Source organism: Pan paniscus, chromosome 14 (genome assembly GCF_029289425.2).
Source record: "Pan paniscus chromosome 14, NHGRI_mPanPan1-v2.0_pri, whole genome shotgun sequence".
NCBI classification, from domain to species: Eukaryota; Metazoa; Chordata; class Mammalia; order Primates; family Hominidae; genus Pan; species Pan paniscus.
Window position 1 is genome coordinate 100,120,226 of NC_073263.2, and position 19,968 is coordinate 100,140,193.

Sequence of the window (19,968 nt, forward strand, 5' to 3'; positions counted from 1 at the left end):
GGACATTCTCCTATAATAATCAACACAACTCTTGTGAACCTGCTGTGTACCAGGCCCCATAGCCTAGAGAACCTTCTTTTCAATAGCTTAGACTAAGCTCTATTTCTCTTTGTACTTTTCTTGCATGTTCACCCAACAAATCTCCAACACTAGATGGACCAAACGTTCACCTGTTGCATCCTGCCCTTGGGCAGCTGAGTAGCTAGCGTAAATCTCTCTGTACGGCCTGCTGGCTATAGGCTTCAGGTCACTAGTCTGTCTGTCTGTCTGTCTGTCTGTCTGTCTCCCTATCTCTCTTTAGAGATGGGGTCTTGCTATGTTGCCCAGGCTGGTCTCAAACACTTGGCCTTAAGCTATCCACCCCCCTTGGCCTCCCACAGTCCTGGGATCATAGGCATGAGCAGCCACACCCGGCCAGGGTCACCAGTCTCAAATGGGCCCTAACTCTGCCTGCAGACACCTCTGCTGCTCTAGGTGGTCATTCTTCCTGTGCCCTTTACCACCCAGCACTCCCACTTCCATCCATCTCTCTTAGCCATGACCTTCACTCCTGCTTTCCCAAGAACAGAATCCATCAGAAGAGAGATGGTTCTGAATCTCACCACCATGTCTGTAAACCTATTGACATTGGTCCAAATCCTCTCTTGTTGTTATAAAGGGGATGTGCCCTTTCTCACATCTGAGTCCACTTCCTCCACTGCCCCCTTCTCAGTGACCTCATGCTATCTCTGGTTCCCTATCACTTCTGTATCTTAAGTTTCTCATTTTGACTCAGTCTTTCCAATCAGCATTTAAACATGCTCATGCCTCTTCCATTTTAAAAGAAACAAAAACAGGCCAGGTGTGGTGGCTCAGCCTGTAATCCCAACACTTTGGGAGGCTGAGGTGGGTGGATCACAAGGTCAGGAGTTCAAGACCAGCCCGGCCAAGATGGCGAAATCCCACCTCTACTAAAAATACAAAAATTAGCTGGGCCTGGTGGCGGGCGCCTGTAATCCCAGCTACTCGGGAGGCTGAGGAAGAGAATTGCTTGAACCCGGGAGGTGGAGGTTGCAGTGAGCCGAGATCGCGCCACTGCACTCCAGCCTGGGCGACAGAGCGAGACTCCATCTCAAAAAAGAGAAAAAAGAAAAACAACCTTCCCTCCACCTCACATACCTCTCCAGCTACGATTGCAGTACCTCTTTCCCTCCACGGACAAACTTCTTGGAAGTGTGTTCCATTCCTTTACCTTATCCTCCCTTCTCAGACCCCTCCAACCTGGTGCACAACCCCACCAGTCCTCAGAAACCATGTAGCCATATTCAATTCACCATAACCTAGGCAGATATAGTTCATGGGCAATTTGCAGCCCTCTGTCTTTTCACCACGGCACCTGACATAGTTGGCTATGCTGGCTTCTGGAAGCAATCTCTTCCATTGACATTTGTATTATAATGTTCTTCTGGTTGCCTCTGAACTTTGAGGTTTCTCCTTCTTAGTATCCCCAGTGGGCTTAATAAGTATTACCCATCCTTTATTGTATTTTATTTTATTATTTTATTTTTTTTATTTTTTGAGATGGAGTCTCGCTCTGTCGCCCAGGCTGGAGTGCAGTGGCGCAATCTCGGCTCACTGCAAGCTCCACCTCCTGGGTTCACGCCATTCTCCTGCCTCAGCCTCCCAAGTAGCTGGGACTACAGGCACCCGCCACCATGCCCGGCTAATTTTTGTATTTTTAGTACAGACGGGGTTTCAATGTGTTATCCAGGATGGTCTCGATGTCCTGACCTTGTGATCTGCCCGCCTCGGCCTTGCAAAGTGCTGGGATTACAGGTGTAAGCCACCACGCCCGGCTATTTTATTTTATTTTATGTTATTTTAGTTTATTTTTTGAGACAGAGTCTCACCTGTCACCCAGGCTAGAGTGCAGTAGCACTAGCTCGGCTCACAGCAACCTCTGCCTCCCGGGTTCAAGCAATTCTCCTGCCTCAGCCTCCCAAGTAGCTGGGTCTACAGGCGTACACCACCACGCCCAGCTAATTTTTCATATTTTAAGTAGAGACGGGGGTTTCACCACGTTGGCCAGGCTGGTCTCAAACTCTTGACCTCAAGTTATCTTCCTGCTTCAGCTTCCCAAAGTGCTGGGATTACAGGCGTGAGCCATCACGTCCAGCCTTACCCATCCTTTAAATACTAGAAGCCCTAAAGGGCCAGTTCCAGGCTCTCTCATCCTCTCGCTCCTCTTTACTCCCTTGGGTCTACTATACCATTTGCTTTACCTAATGATTTCCAGTGCACATCTCTAGCCTTCTCTCCTGAGCTCAAGACTTAGAAATCCATCTCCCTGCCCACTTCATTCGGATGTTTCCTAAGCTCAGGAGCTCCCCCTAGAAACTCCCTTCTCTTGTTCCCAACATCGACTAATCAGACCACACAATCCCTCCTGCTCAAAAACATGGGACCCATCCTTGGTGATCCTTGGGTCCCCTCCTCCTGGTCAGTCAGGGAGTCCTATTATCCTAAATATAGGATCCTAAATTTCAGAGCTTTCTAAATAGTTCTCAAATCCATCCATTTCCTCCATCTGTGCTGTTATCATCCTACCCGAAACCCTTGCTTCTCGGTGTGGTTCAGCATTAGGAACATCATTATTTACCTGGGGGCTTGTTAGAAATGCGGTGGCTCAGGCCGGGCATGGTGGCTCACGCCTGTAATCCCAGCACTTTGGGAGGCCAAGGTGGGAGGATCGATTGAGGTCAGGAGTTTAAGACTAGCGTGGCCAACATGGTGAAACCCTGTCTCTACTAAAAATACAAAAATTAGCCGGGCATGATGGCACATGCCTGTAATCCCAGCTACTTGGAAGGCTGAGGCAGGAGAGTCGACTGAACCTGAGAAGTGGAGGTTGTAATGAGCCGAGATCATGCCACTGCACTCCAGCCTGGGCAACAGTGAGACTCCATCTCAAAACAATCAAACAAACAAGCAAACAAACAAAATGCAGTGTCTCAGGTGCATCCCAGACACTGATTCTATTAATCAGAATTTACATTTCATGCAACTGCAAGTCATTTGCATGTTTGAGAGCATCTCTCTAAACCACTCTTATCTCTCCACTGGTCTCCCTGCTTCACTCTTGCCCCTTCCAGTAGATTCTCCACCAGCAAACCAAATCATGTTTCTCACATACTAAAAGCCCTTCAATGGCCTCCTATTTTTCTTAGAATAAAGTCTATTCTACCTAGTCTTCCTTTAATAAGCTAGTGATTGAAGATACTGTTGTCTTTTGTCTTTCATCTTTACTAAATCTCTTTTGAGACAAAAAAATTGATAGCTTTAATTTTTTAAAAAGGACCTTAAATCAAGAAATCTTTTAATTTTGTTCTTTTTTGTACAAATGTTACATTTGCTTTGCAAAAGGACTATTTCTCAGTTCGTGCCATTATTTCATATAAGAAATGCATACAAAAAGCCCTTAATTATTAAAGAAGTTGTCTTCTTTGGAAAACCCAATACATTATGCTCTGAAAGCTCTAGAGAAACCCCTTGGATAGATGGGATTAAAATCTGAATGTTTTAATGCATGGAAAATAAAAGTCTTTCTAATTTTATTTTTGTTTCAGGAAGACAGTGCCCTGGACATGATGGCCACTTCTTTAAAAGAACATCATCTGATGTGCCCAAATATGTTAAAAACAGGCTCAGCCTTCTGTTTCAATTCCCAGGCCAAAAGCCAGTGTGCAAAAAGGTTTTGTTGTCATAGGTAACCTACGTTCCAAGAAAACAAAGGCACTCTGTTCAAAGTCCAAAACTCAATTAAAAAAAACGTCTATTTCATTAGTTCAAATGCAAAGGAAAAGAAATATTTGGGAATAGAAATATTTTATAAAGCTACAGGATTCCATCCCAAATATAAAATTCAATGTGGATTCTCTTCAAAAGCTTTCTATACCTTGTAATTTGCAGTGGGCTTGTGGGGACTGCTGGTAGATTTTCACAAAGTATGTCTGGAATGTTGACTGAAATCCTCAGGCACTGCTGCTTTCAGGCAGCAGAGCCCAGGTTACTGCCAGCAGGCTGCAAAAGAGCATCTCCAGGATGGCATTAACCCCTCCACATCACTGGGTGGCCATCATTAGTGCCCTCATAGGGCAGTGTCTTCTTGCCAGAGAGGGCCACAAGCAAAGGCAAGATTTTCAATTGTTTTTCTTCTCAGAAACAGCATCTCAGCCTGTCACTCAGGCTGGATGCAGTGGTGTAATCATAGCTCACTGCAGCCTCAAACTCCTGGCCTCAAGTGATCCTCCCACCTCAGCCTCCCAGGTAGCTGGGACTATAGGCATGTACCACCACACCCTGCTGATTTTTATTTTTTGTAGAGATGGGGTCTCACTATGTTACCCAGGCTGGTCTTGAACTCCTGGCCTCAAGTGATCTTCCCACTTCGGCCTCTCATAGTGCTGGAGTTATAAGTGTGAGCCACCACACCCACCCAAAGGCAAGATTTTCTAGGGACAAATTCAGGAGAGATGACAGTGGCTTCTGCAAAATAGGAACCAAATAATCTGAAATCTGTGATGGGTTTGAAGGGACAGAACTTGAGGGGAGAGGAGGAGAAGAATAAAAACACTCAAACAACACAGGGAAGGAAGCCAGTCAGAAGGACCACATATTATGTAATTGCCATCCATAGGAAAAATCCAGAATAGACAAAGCCGTAAAGACAGAAAAGAGATTTGTGGTTGCCTAGGGCTAGGGGGAAAGAATGGGGGAGTTGAGGGTTGATAGCTAAAGGGTACAGGGTTTCTTTTTGGCATAATGAAAATATCTTAAGTTTTATAATAGCGATGGTTGCACAACTGTGAATATACTGAAAGGTAATGAATTGTACATTTGAAGTTGATGAATTGTATGGGATGCAAATTATGTCTCAATAAACCTGTTAAAAAGTAAAAATAAATAAGAAAAATTTAAAAATACCCCCCTCAAAAAAGGCAAGAAAGAAGGTTTTAAAGATTTTGAACAGTTATTTCTTGTGATGCATATACAGCTGTTTCTCAATTTTTTTTCCCCAAATCAGTTATCAACCACTGGCTTCCTGCTATATGACATGAAGAGTTAACTTCTTACACACAATCCCCCCCAGAGCCCCCATGCACACATATACTTTCTCCTCCTACCATCCTCCCATTATAGCTGTATTGTAATTTTTGGTGAGATCAATATTCGCGTTGATGACTCTCACATTCATATCTCCAGCAGGATTCTTTCTGGACTCTGGACCATATCCAGGTGCTTACTAAACATCTATACTTTAACACTAATAAGCATCTCAACCTTCATTTTCCAAAACAGGGCTCTCAATCCTCCCTCCAACTCCTGTTCCTCCCATTGCCTTTTCCGTCTCAGTAAATGGCAAGGCCATTTTCCCAGTGGCTCAAGTCAAAATCCCTAGGGCTATCTTTGACTTCGCTCTTATTCTCCCATCTATATCTGATCTGAGAGCAAATCCATTTGGCTCTACCTTTAACATATATCCAGAATCTGACACCTTCTCACCACCTCTATGATAACCCCTTGGTCAAAGACGCCATTGTCTCTCTCCTGAATAGAGACTGCCATGGCCTTCCAGTTAGTTTTCTTGCTTCTATCCTTGGTCCCGTTGAGTCTAGTTTCAACAGAGTGATCCAGTTAGAGTAAAGGTCAGACCATGCCACTCCTCTGCTCCAAAGCCTCCAGTGTCTCCCCATTGCTCTAGAAGAGCACAGGCCAGAGCCTCACAAAAGCTTGCAAGGAAGGTCCTGCGTGATCTAGCCTCAGTCAACTCTCTGACCTCTTCTCTGGCTGATTTGTTCTCTGGCTCACCCTGCTCTAGCCATATCTGCCTCATTGCTGTTTCTCAAACGCTCAATGCACCAGGCGTGCTGCTGCCTCCAAGCCTAGGAGTGAACCTTACCTAACATCCTCCTTTGATATCCACATGTTTTGTTCTCACACTTTTTTTTTTTTTTGAGATGGAGTCTTGCTCTGTCGCCCAGGCTAGAGTACAGTGGTGGGATCTCATCTCACTGCAATCTCCACCTCCTGGGTTCAAGTGATTCTTCTGCCTCAGCCTCCAGTGTAGCTGGGATTACAGGCGCCCACCACCACGCCTGGCTAATTTTTGTATTTTTGGTAGAGACGGGGTTTCACCATGTTGGCTAGACTGGTCTCAAACTCCTGACTTCAGGTGATACGCCCGCCTCGGCCTCCGAAAGTGCTGGGATTACAGGTGTGATCCACCATGCCCAGTCTGTTCTGGCACCTTCTGACTCAATTGTTACCTTCTTAGTGAGGCTTTCACTGGCCACCATATCTAAAACTTGCAACCTCCCCCATTCCTGACACTCTCAATGCCCCTTCCCTGCTTTATCTTACTTTGAAAAAACTCATCATCATCTCATATAGTATAAACATATTTTATATGTTTTTATTTGTATTTATTATGTATGCAAAGAGTCTTCAAAAAGTTCATGGAAAATATATATGGTGAAAAAACCATGCATGGATTTCAACATTTTTTTTTGCACCAAAATAAAACTCATACTAACTTCGTATAACCTGGTTAAACAAGATCTAGTTTAAAGCACTAAAGATAAGACATCAGTTTGAAAAGAGCCCCTATCAGACTGGATTAAGAAAATGTGGCACATATACATCATGGAATACTATGCAGCCATAAAAAAGGATGAGTTCATGTCCTTTGTAGGGACATGGGTGAAGCTGGAAACCATAATTCTGAGCAAACTATTGCAAGGACAGAAAACCAAACACTGCATGTTCTCACTCATAGGTGGGAATTGAACAATGAGAAACTTGGACACAGGATGGGGAACAGCACACACCAGGGCCTGTCATGGGGTGGGGGGAGGGGGGAGGGATAGCATTAAGAGATATACCTAATGTAAATGACGAGTTAAGGATGCAGCACACCAACGTGGCACATGTATACATATGTAACAAACCTGCATGTTCTGCACATGGACCCTAGAACTTGAAGTATAATAAAAATAAAAATCATCATCATGATAATAAAAATTTAAAAAAAGAAAGAAAAGAAAAGAGCCCCTATCAGAGCAACATGAATTCTGCTACAATTGAAGCAAGAACAAACATAAAATTTTATGGTGACAGGTGGAAGAAGGGTGATGTTTTATGAAAAGTTTATGGGGACAATGCACCCAAAGAAATCTCCAGTTTACAAATGAATAACTCATTTTAAGAAGGGATGAGAAGATCTTGAAGATGAAGCCTGCAGTGACAGACTATCCAAATTCATTTTTGAGGGGGGAAAAAAGTCATCTTGGACAGGCGCAGTGGCTCACGCCCGTAATCCCAGCACTTTGGGAGGCCGAGGCGGGTGGATCACGAGGTCAGGAGATCGAGACCATCCTGGCTAACACGGTGAAACCCCATTTCTACTAAAATACAAAAAATTAGCCGGGCATGGTGGTGGGCACCTGTAGTGCCAGCTGTTTGGGAGGCTGAGGCAGGAGAATGGAGTGAACCCAGGAGGCAGACCTTGCAGTGAGTCCAGAACGTGACACTGCACTTTAGCCTGGATGACAGAGCAAGACTCCGTCTCAAAACAAAAACAAAAACAAACAAAAAAAACTTGTGTCCTAATTGAAGAGGACTGATGATTAACAGTAGAAACAATAGCCAACATCATAGACATCTCAACTTTCCATTTATTCATTTCTTTACATCAGTATGGACTTATGGATCCCTGTTTTATTCAATAGTGATAATCCTTTACTACCATTATTTGTTTCAATTTTAGAATTAACCCAGATTTGTCAGTGGAAGCCCATTCAAGCTGGTTTCTATGTTCTTTTGACCTGTTTCCATTATTCTTTGCTATTTCCATATTTTCTGGTACAAGATGGTTCGGCTCATGCAGTATTTTCTCTGCTCCAGCTCTGGAATCAGCCATTTCTCTAAAGAGCTCTGATTCTTTACATGGAGGGTTGTATTCGGGAGTAAGAATGCCGGCACTAGGTGTGTTCATTATTACTGGATGTCACTGATCTCAGGAGCTTTCAGCAACAGAACCTGGGAGTGTGTGTGTGCGTGCATGTGTGCGCGTGTGCTTGTGTGTGTGTGTGTAAATGTTCACATTCACTCATTCACATTTATACTTTCGTTTGTTTTGAGACAGAGTCTCACTCTGGTGCCTAGGCTGGAGTGCAGTGGTGCGACTGTGGCTCACCACAACCTCCGCCTCTTGGGTTGAAGGAATTCTCCTTCCTCAGCCTCCAGAGTAGCTGGGATTACAGGCATGTGACACTACTGCTGGCTAATTTTTGTATTTTTAGTGGAGACAGGGTTTCACCATGTGGGCCAGGCTGGTCTCGAACTCCTGACCTCAAATGATCCACCCACCTTGGCCTCCCAGAGTGCTGGGATTACAGGCGTGAGCCACTGCACCTGGCTCATTTATACTTTTTTATGTATCTAACTACATATATTAAAAACCATGAGTCCACACCAATCAGTATCTCCAATTCCAAACCAACAATACAGGGTCCATTCTAGTTTTCCCCTACATATATATATATATACACACATATGTATATATATTTATTTATGAAATAAAAATGATTTAAAAAAACAAATACGATTTGGAGGAAAACGATAGGTTTTCAAGAAATAGTGTTGAAAAAAATGGGTATTAATATGCAAGTAAAATGAAACTTGATACAATGATTCACTGAACCATTTACAAAAATTAACTCAAAATGGATCATAGATCTATATGAAACCTATTAATTAAACTTAAAGCTTATAGAAAAAAATCTTCATGAGTGTAGGTAAAGATTTTTAAGGTATGACACCAAATACATGATCTATAAGAGAAAAAAAATATACATTGGATTTTGCCAATGAGGGGCTCATTCTCATTACCTCATCTAATCCTAATTACCTCCCAAAGGCCTGTTTCCAAATAAATCACACTGGATGTAATTAATTTACATATTAATTGGGGAGATGGGGAACACAAACATTCAGTCTATAATGGTTATAAACAGGGAAATTGATCAAATAAGTGAAAATACAGAAGAAAATGGGAGCCAGGGGTGGGCATGGTGGCTCACACCTGTAATCCTAGCACTTTGGGAGGCCGAGGCAGGTGGACCAGCTGAGGTCAGGAGTTCAAGACCAGCCTGGCCAACATGGTGAAACCCTGTCTTTACTAAGAATACAAAAATTAGCTGGCCATGGTAGCAGGTGCCTGTAATCCCAGCTACTCAGGAGGCTGAGGCAGGGGAATCGCTTGAACCCGGGAGGCGGAGGTTGCAGTGAGCCGAGATCGTGCTATTGCACTCCATCCTGGGCAACAGAGCAAGACTCCATCTCAAACATATATATACATATAAATATATATTAAAATATATATAAATATATAAATATATATGTAAATATATAAAAAATATGTAAATATATAAAAATATATATGTAAATATATAACAATATATATGTAAATATATATAAATATATATGTAAATATATAAATATATGTAAATATATACATATATAAATTTATATATAAATATGTAAGTATATATACTTATGTATAAATTTATATATAAATGTATAAATATATACTTATGTATAAATTTATATATAAATATATACTTATGTATAAATTTATATATAAATATATACTTATGTATAAATTTATATATAAATATATACTTATGTATAAATTTATATATAAATATATACTTATGTATAAATTTATATATAAATATATATACTTATGTATAAATTGATATATAAATATATAAAAAATATAAATCTACATAAATATATAAATATATGTAAATATATAAATATATATGTAAATATATAAATATATATGTAAATATATACACATATATAAATTTATATATATAAGTACATATACTTATGTATAAATTTATATATAATATATAAATATATACATATATTTATACATATATAAGTATATATGGATATATAAATATATATAAGTATATACTTATATATAAATTTATATATATAAATATATATAAGTATATATAAAAATATATGTACTTATATATTTTTAAATATATAAATATTAAATATATAAATATATATTTATATACATAAACATATACATAATTTATGTATATAAATATATATAAATATAATATATAAATATAAATATAAATAAATATAAATATATACATAATTTATGTATATAAATATATATTTTTATATAAATATATATATTTATACATAAATATATAAATGTAAATATATATTTATATAAAATATATATTTATATATTTATACTTATATTTACTTATATTTATAAATAAATATAAATATAAGTATATATTTATATTTAATATATATAGGTATATATTTCTATTTATATATATAAATATAAGTATATATTTCTATTTATATATAAATATAAGTATATATTTATATTTATATATATAAATATAAGTATATATTTATATTTATATATAAATATAAGTATATATTTATATTTATATATAAATATAAGTATATATTTATATATATATATAAATATAAGTATATATTTATATTTATATATAAATATAAGTATATATTTATATATATAAATATAAGTATATATTTATATATATAAATATAAGTATATATTTATATATAAATATAAGTATATATTTATATATAAATATAAGTATATATTTATATATAAATATAAGTATATATTTATATATATAAATATAAGTATATATTTATATATATAAATATAAGTATATATTTATATATATAAATATAAGTATATATTTATATATATAAATATCAGTATATATTTATATATATATAAATATCAGTATATATTTATATATATATAAATATCAGTATCTATTTATATATAAATATAAGTATATATTTATATTTATATATATAAATATAAGTATATATTTATATAAATATAAGTATATATTTATATATAAATATAAGTATATATTTATATATATAAATATGAGTATATATTTATATATATAAATAAAAGTATATATTTATATATATAAATATGAGTATATATTTATATATATAAATATAAGTATATATTTATATATATAAATATGAGTATATATTTATATATAAATATGAGTATATATTTATATATAAATATGAGTATATATTTATATATAAATATGAGTATATATTTATATATATAAATATGAGTATATATTTATATATATAAATATGAGTATATATTTATATATAAATATGAGTATATATTTATATATATAAATATGAGTATATATTTATATATATAAATATGAGTATATATTTATATATATAAATATGAGTATATATTTATATATAAATATGAGTATATATTTATATATATAAATATGAGTATATATTTATATATATAAATATGAGTATATATTTATATATATAAATATGAGTATATATTTATATATATAAATATGAGTATATATTTATATATATAAATATGAGTATATATTTATATATATAAATATGAGTATAGATTTATATATATAAATATGAGTATAGATTTATATATATAAATATGAGTATAGATTTATATATATAAATATGAGTATAGATTTATATATATAAATATGAGTATATATTTATATATATAAATATGAGTATAGATTTATATATATAAATATGAGTATATATTTATATATATAAATATGAGTATATATTTATATATATAAATATGAGTATATATTTATATATATAAATATGAGTATATATTTATATATATAAATATGAGTATATATTTATATATAAGTATATATTTATATATATAAATATGAGTATATATTTATATATATAAATATGAGTATATATTTATATATATACATATGAGTATATATTTATATATATACATATGAGTATATATTTATATATATACATATGAGTATATATTTATATATATAAATATGAGTATATATTTATATATATAAATATGAGTATATATTTATATATAAATATGAGTATATATTTATATATATAAATATGAGTATATATTTATATATATAAATATGAGTATATATTTATATATAAGTATATATTTATATATAAATATGAGTATATATTTATATATAAGTATATATTTATATATATAAATATGAGTATATATTAATATATAAGTATATATTTATATATATAAATATGAGTATATATTTATATATAAATATCAGTATATATTTATATATAAGTATATATTTATATATATAAATATAAGTATATATTTATATATATAAATATAAGTATATATTTATATATATGAATATAAGTATATATTTATATATATGAATATAAGTATATATTTATATATATGAATATAAGTATATATTTATATATATGAATATGAGTATATATTTATATATATAAATATGAGTATATATTTATATATATAAATATGAGTATATATTTATATATATAAATATGAGTATATATTTATATATAAATATGAGTATATATTTATATATATAAATATGAGTATATATTTATATATATGAATATGAGTATATATTTATATATATGAATATGAGTATATATTTATATATATGAATATGAGTATATATTTATATATATGAATATGAGTATATATTTATATATATAAATATGAGTATATATTTATATATATAAATATGAGTATATATTTATATATAAATATGAGTATATATTTATATATATAAATATGAGTATATATTTATATATATAAATATGAGTATATATTTATATATAAATGTGAGTATATATTTATATATATAAATATGAGTATATATTTATATATATAAATATGAGTATATATTTATATATATAAATATGAGTATATATTTATATATATAAATATGAGTATATATTTATATATATAAATATGAGTATATATTGATATATATAAATATGAGTATATATTGATATATATAAATATGAGTATATATTGATATATATAAATATGAGTATATATTGATATATATAAATATGAGTATATATTTATATATATAAATATGAGTATATATTTATATATATAAATATGAGTATATATTTATATATAAGTATATATTTATATATATAAATATGAGTATATATTTATATATAAGTATATATTTATATATATAAATATGAGTATATATTTATATATAAATATAAGTATATATTTATATATAAGTATATATTTATATATATAAATATAAGTCTATATTCATATATATAAATATAAGTCTATATTCATATATATAAATATAAGTCTATATTTATATATATAAATATAAGTCTATATTTATATATAAATATAAGTCTATATTTATATATAAATATAAGTCTATATTTATATATAAATATAAGTCTATATTTATATATAAATATAAGTCTATATTTATATATAAATATAAGTCTATATTTATATATAAATATAAGTCTATATTTATATATATAAATATAAGTCTATATTTATATATATAAATATAAGTCTATATTTATATATATAAATATAAGTCTATATTTATATATAAATATAAGTCTATATTTATATATAAATATAAGTCTATATTTATATATATAAATATAAGTCTATATTTATATATATAAATATAAGTCTATATTTATATATATAAATATAAGTCTATATTTATATATATAAATATAAGTCTATATTTATATATAAATATAAGTCTATATTTATATATATAAATATATGTATATATTTATATATATAAATATAAGTATATATTTATATATATAAATATATGTATATATTTATATATAAATATAAGTATATATTTATATATAAATATAAGTATATATTTATATATAAATATAAGTTTATATTTATATTTATATATAAATATAAGTTTATATTTATATATAAATATAAGTTTATATTTATATATAAATATAAGTTTATATTTATATTTATGTATAAATATAAGTATATACTTATATTTATACATAAATATAAGTATATACTTATATTTATACATAAATATAAGTACTTATATTTATGTATAAATATAAGTACTTATATTTATACATAAATATAAGTACTTATATTTATGTATAAATATAAGTACTTATATTTATACATAAATATAAGTATATACTTATATTTATGTATAAATATAAGTACTTATATTTATGTATAAATATAAGTATATACTTATATTTATGTATAAATATAAGTATATACTTATATTTATGTATAAATATAAGTATATACTTATATTTATGTATAAATATAAGTATATACTTATATTTATGTATAAATATAAGTATATATTTATATTTATGTATAAATATAAGTATATATTTATATTTATGTATAAATATAAGTATATATTTATATTTATGTATAAATATAAGTATATATTTATATTTATGTATAAATATAAGTATATATTTATATTTATGTATAAATATAAGTATATATTTATATTTATGTATAAATATAAGTATATATTTATATTTATGTATAAATATAAGTATATATTTATATTTATGTATAAATATAAGTATATATTTATATTTATGTATAAATATAAGTATATATTTATATTTATGTATAAATATAAGTATATATTTATATTTATGTATAAATATAAGTATATATAAATAAATATTTATATATAATATTGCATATTTATATATTATATAATATATAATATATAATATATATAAATTTATATATATTTATATAATATAATATATAAATATATATATAAATTTATATGTAAATATATATGTAGAATATTAGTGTGTATTTTCTAACACAAACCAATTTAAGTTTTAGATTCCTAAGTGTCTAACTGCATCTAGATTTCTAACTAATGCAGAGGAGGAGGTACCTGGGAGAGGGTGCTGTAAACCAAGCCAGGAGTGTATGGCATTGGCTGCACGGGCTGGCAGCAATTGGGGGAGACATGCAGTACAGATGGGAAGATTATTGCCCTTGGAATGCTGTGGCAACAGATGTAGTCAAACTGGCTCAGCAGTATCTTGGATTCCTTATCGTTTGGTTTCCTAATTCCGCTTAGGTGTCAGATAGTATGTACTCTCTCTTCCTGGCTTCCTTTGCTCAGCATCACTATTTTGGGATTCACCCATGTTGTTGTATGTAGCAATAGTTCATCCTTTTTTAATGCAAGTAGTTTTTCATTTTATGAATATATGATTTTTTTTTTTCAGACAGAGTTTTGCTCTTGTTGCCTAGGCTGGAGTGCAATGGCGCGATCTCGGCTCACCGCAACCTCCGCCTCCTGGGTTCAAGCAATTCCCCTGCCTTAGCTTCCTGAGTAGCTGGGATTACAGGCATGTGCCACCATGCCCGGCTAAATTTTTATTTTTAGTAGAGACGAGGTTTCTTCATGTTGATCAGGCTGGTCTCGAACTCCCGATCTCAGGTGATCCGCCAGCCTCAGCCTCCCAAAGTGCTGGGATGATAGGTGTGAGCCACTGCACCCGGCCTGAAAATTTGATAATTAATTTACTGTTGATGGATTTCAGGGTTGTTTCCAGTTTTGGCTATTACAAATAAAGCTGGTGTAAATATTCATTACAAGTCTGTGTATGGACACAGGCTCTCATTTGTTTTGGGTAAACATCTAGGAGTAAAATAGCTGGATCATATGCTGTATGTGTGTTTAACATTTCAAAACATAGAAAATTTGTTTTCCAAATGGCTGTAATTTTTTACAATCCCACCAGCAGTGTATGAGATTTGCAATTGCTCCATATTCTCACCAAAATTTGCTATGGTCATTTATTTTTATTTTTTTGAGACGGAGTCTCGCTCTGTCACCCAGGCTGGAGTGCAGTGGCGCGATCTTGGCTCACTGCAACCTCCACCTCCCAGGCTCAAGCGATTCTCTTGCCTCAGCCTCCCAAGTAGCTGGGATTAGAGGTGTGTGTCACGTCCAGCTAATTTTTGTATTTTTAGTAGAGATGGGGTTTTGCCATGTTGGCCAGGCTGGTCTGGAACTCCTGATTTCAAGTGATCCACCCACCTCGGCCTCCCAAAGTACTGGGATTACAGGCATGAGCCACCGAGCACGGCCAAGTATTTTTAATTTTAGCAATTCTAATATATGTGTAATGGTATTGCATTGTGGTTTTGTTTTATATTTCCCTGATGACTAAAAATAGCATCTTTTCATGTGTTTACTTGCCATTCATATATCTTCTTTGAATATAAGATAAGATGTCTTTTCAAATCTTTTGTCTATTTTAAAATTGATTTTGTAACTTTCTTACTATAGTATTTTGAAAGTGCTTTTATCTCCTGGATACAAGTCCTATGTCAAACATATTGCTTGCAAATATTTCTTCTTGGTCTATGGTTGGTGTTCTCATTTACTTAATACAGTCTTTCAAAGAGCAGAAGTTTCTAATTTTGGCAAAATCCAATGTATATTTTTTTCTCTTATAGATCATGTATTTAGTATCATACCTTAAAAATCTTTACCTACATTCATGAAGATTTTTTCTATAAGTTTTAAGTTTAATTAATAGGTTTCATATAGATCTATGATCCATTTTGAGTTAATTTTTGTAAATGGTTCAATGAATCATTGTATCAAGTTTCATTTTACTTGCATATTAATACCCATTTTTTCCCAACACTATTTCTCGAAAACCCTATTGTTTTTCCTCTAAATTGTCTTTGTTTTTTTTTTAAATCATTTTTATTTCATAAAATCATAAATGGGGTTTTGTAACCCAAAGGTGAAATATTTATTCTTCATAGCTTCAGAATTTGATAAGCAATTCTAGACCATGCTTTCCAAACCAGTCTTCTTTGCTATTTTTCAAACTTCTGAGATCTAGTGTTAAACTGCTTTATTCTAAATGTATGATTTCAGATAACTCTTCTACACTTGTTGATAAGAGTTTTCTGAAAACAGTCTATCAAATATAAAGAATGGTTTCTAAGAATCAGTAGTGACTTAAGAAATATTAAACACCTACTAATAAATCAATTATTCATTTCAAAAATAACAGAACCAGTGCTGTTCTCTGTCATAGAAGAGAACATGTAAAATTAAATTATTTTTATAGACTTTGGTAATATTTTATTCCCCACACAGGCCTTCAATCCTACTTAAAGATCTTTGATGCACAGTAACTATCAGGATTTACTGAGTAAAATCCCAGGTATTAACCATGGCCCTAAAATGTGCTATTCCAAAGAGGAAGAGGTTAGCTGATGGAATTTTTTTTTTTTTTGAGATGGGGTCTTGCTCTGTTGCCCAGGCTGGAGTGCAGTGGCACCATCTCAGCTCACTGCAACCTCCACCTCCCTGGTTCAAGTGATTCTCCCCTCTCAGCCTCCCAAATAGCTGGGACTACAGGCACTTGCCACCAAGCCTGGCTAATTTTTGTATTTTTAGTAGTGACAGGGTTTCACCACATTGGCCAGGCTGGTCTCGAACCCCTGACCTCTAGTGATCCACCTGCCTTGGCCCCCAAAGTGCTGGGATTACAGGTATGAGCCACCACACCAGCCAGATGAAAATATTTTTTAAATCAGCTTTGGGTATAACATGGCATACTGCCCACCAAACAAAAAAGAAAATCTAAATCTTCTTCCTTTTTGGCAGTGCCCACCTTTACTCTGAAGATTACAACATATTCATTCACCTTTTATGCTTGTTTGTTTTTCTGACTGCCTAATCTAACATTTAACTTTTTTTTTTTTTTTTTTTTTTTTTTTTTTTGAGACGGAGTCTCGCTCTGTCGCCCAGGCTGGAGTGCAGTGGCGCGATCTCGGCTCACTGCAAGCTCCGCCTCCCGGGTTCACGCCATTCTCCTGCCTCAGCCTCCCAAGTAGCTGGGACTACAGGCGCCCGCTACCACGCCCGGCTAATTTTTTGTATTTTTAGTAGAGACGGGGTTTCACCGTGTTAGCCAGGATGGTCTCGATCTCCTGACCTCGTGATCCGCCCGCCTCGGCCTCCCAAAGTGCTGGGATTACAGGCGTGAGCCACCGCGCCCGGCCCATTTAACTTTTTAAAATTCTGCATTTCAATGTAGTGAGAGTTATTTTTCAAATGATCTTCACAGTCTGGAACCCAGACACCAGAGCGACACTCTCAAGTCACACTGTTTGACCATAACGAAGAGAAGAAAATGGACTGATACCTGAATATCTGTATTCCTTCTGCTCTGAAGGTGAGCAAGTTTTTAACATGGAAGAAACACAGAACTTCATTCCTCTGGAGCTCCTTTCAACACAGAATGCGGCCGGGCGTGGTGCCTCACACCTGTAATCCCAGCACTTTGGGAGGCCGAGGCAGGCAGATCACAAGGTCAGGAGTTTGAGACCAGCCTGACCAACGTGGTGAAACCCCGTCTCTACTAAAAATACAAAAATTAGCCGGGCCTGGTGGCGGGCGCCTGTAATCCCAGCTACTCGGGAGGCTGAGGCAGGAGAATCACTTGAACCTGAGAGACGGAGGTTACAGTGAGCCGAGATCGTGCCACTGCACTCCAGCCTGGGCGACAGAGCCAGACTCCGTCTCAAAAACAATAACAACAACCAACCAACCAGCCAACCAACCAACCAAACAAAAACCTCACAGAATCCTTCAATTCAACAAGTCAATATCCTATTCTTAAAAATTAAAGTTTGGTCACTAAGAAGGACTGAACAAAAATTATTCCCCTCCCACCAGACACAACCAGAGCAGCTCTAATCAGGCCCCCTTCTCCCCACAAAAACAGGGAAGTTGGCGGGGCTGAAGACTTTAAGTGTGACATTTCAGTTCCTAAAACATCGCTGCTATTTGCTCCAAGTTCTATGTCTATGTATTTCCCTCTCCAGTACGTCCCCATGTATAAGTTTATTTCCATACATACAAAGGTGCACATATGTGCACTCACGCATGCACACACAGACACACATACACACATTCTCTCAAGTCAGACATCAGACACTTGTGTTTGTTGATAAATTATGAGGATTATGGACTAGGTGTGTACAGGGTTTCATAGGTGCTTTGTGAACATCAGAGTCACTTGAGTCCTTTTCTCTAAAAGCCTAAAATCCAATTATGCAACCAATAACTACTGCTTTTCCTCACGCTGGCCACAGGCTGCATACTGATGTAGGGCAGAGAAAAAGTCGTCATAACTGATGTTTAAGTGGGCAGGCAAAGAGACAATCTCAGTAAATCTGATGTGCCGGGGAAGAAAGCCTAATGTGCTGTCCACAGGACCAAACTTCAATACTAAATCAGGATCAGGAGAACCATTTGAACTATGTAAACTGCCTAACATAGCTACTTCCAAATCTGTGGGTCACTTTTGCTTCTGGGCTACTAACTGGCAAAAGTCCTGAGCAGCTCTCAGAATATTTGCTTTTCCATCTACCGGGGACAGCACCTTCACTGCCAAATGGCAATTTAGAACTTGATCACCTTTGTCGTTACTATTTGCAAACTCTGGTGAGTATTTTGAACAATCTAGGCCCAGAAGTTCTTGCTGCTGTTTTAAAATTTCATCCATCAATATGGAAATATTTCTTTTGAAAAGATTGGTGGTCGTAAACGTGAATGTAGGAGACGGCCACGGCCATACACCACAGCACGAGGCGTGTGATGTCCGAGAAACTCGGCTCTCGTTTCACCGTGGCATCACCAGGCCCATGTGTACATCTAAATTGTTTTCTGAATCGTTGTTGAAAATCAGTTGTTCATATAGGTGTATGCACTCCATTCTGTTCCATTGGTCTATTTGTCATCTTTATACCAATCCCACATTGTCTTGATGACTGCAGGATTTAATAAGTCTTGAAATCAAGTCGTAGTAGCCTTCCAACTTTGTCCTTCTTCAGAGTTGCTTTGGCTATTCAAGATCCTTTACATTTCTTTCTTTCTTTTTTTTGAGACGGAGTCTCGCTCTGTCGCCCAGGCTGGAGTGCAGTGGCGAGATCTCGGCTCACTGCAAGCTCCGCCT

General features: G+C 33.3%; 1 pseudogene; it reads right to left on the reverse strand.

The window, feature by feature from the left end:
* Positions 1–19,077: 19,077 nt before the first annotated feature.
* On the reverse strand, positions 19,078–19,728 carry LOC100976335 (dehydrodolichyl diphosphate synthase complex subunit NUS1-like; annotated as a pseudogene).
* Between the last annotated feature and the right edge of the window lie 240 nt (positions 19,729–19,968).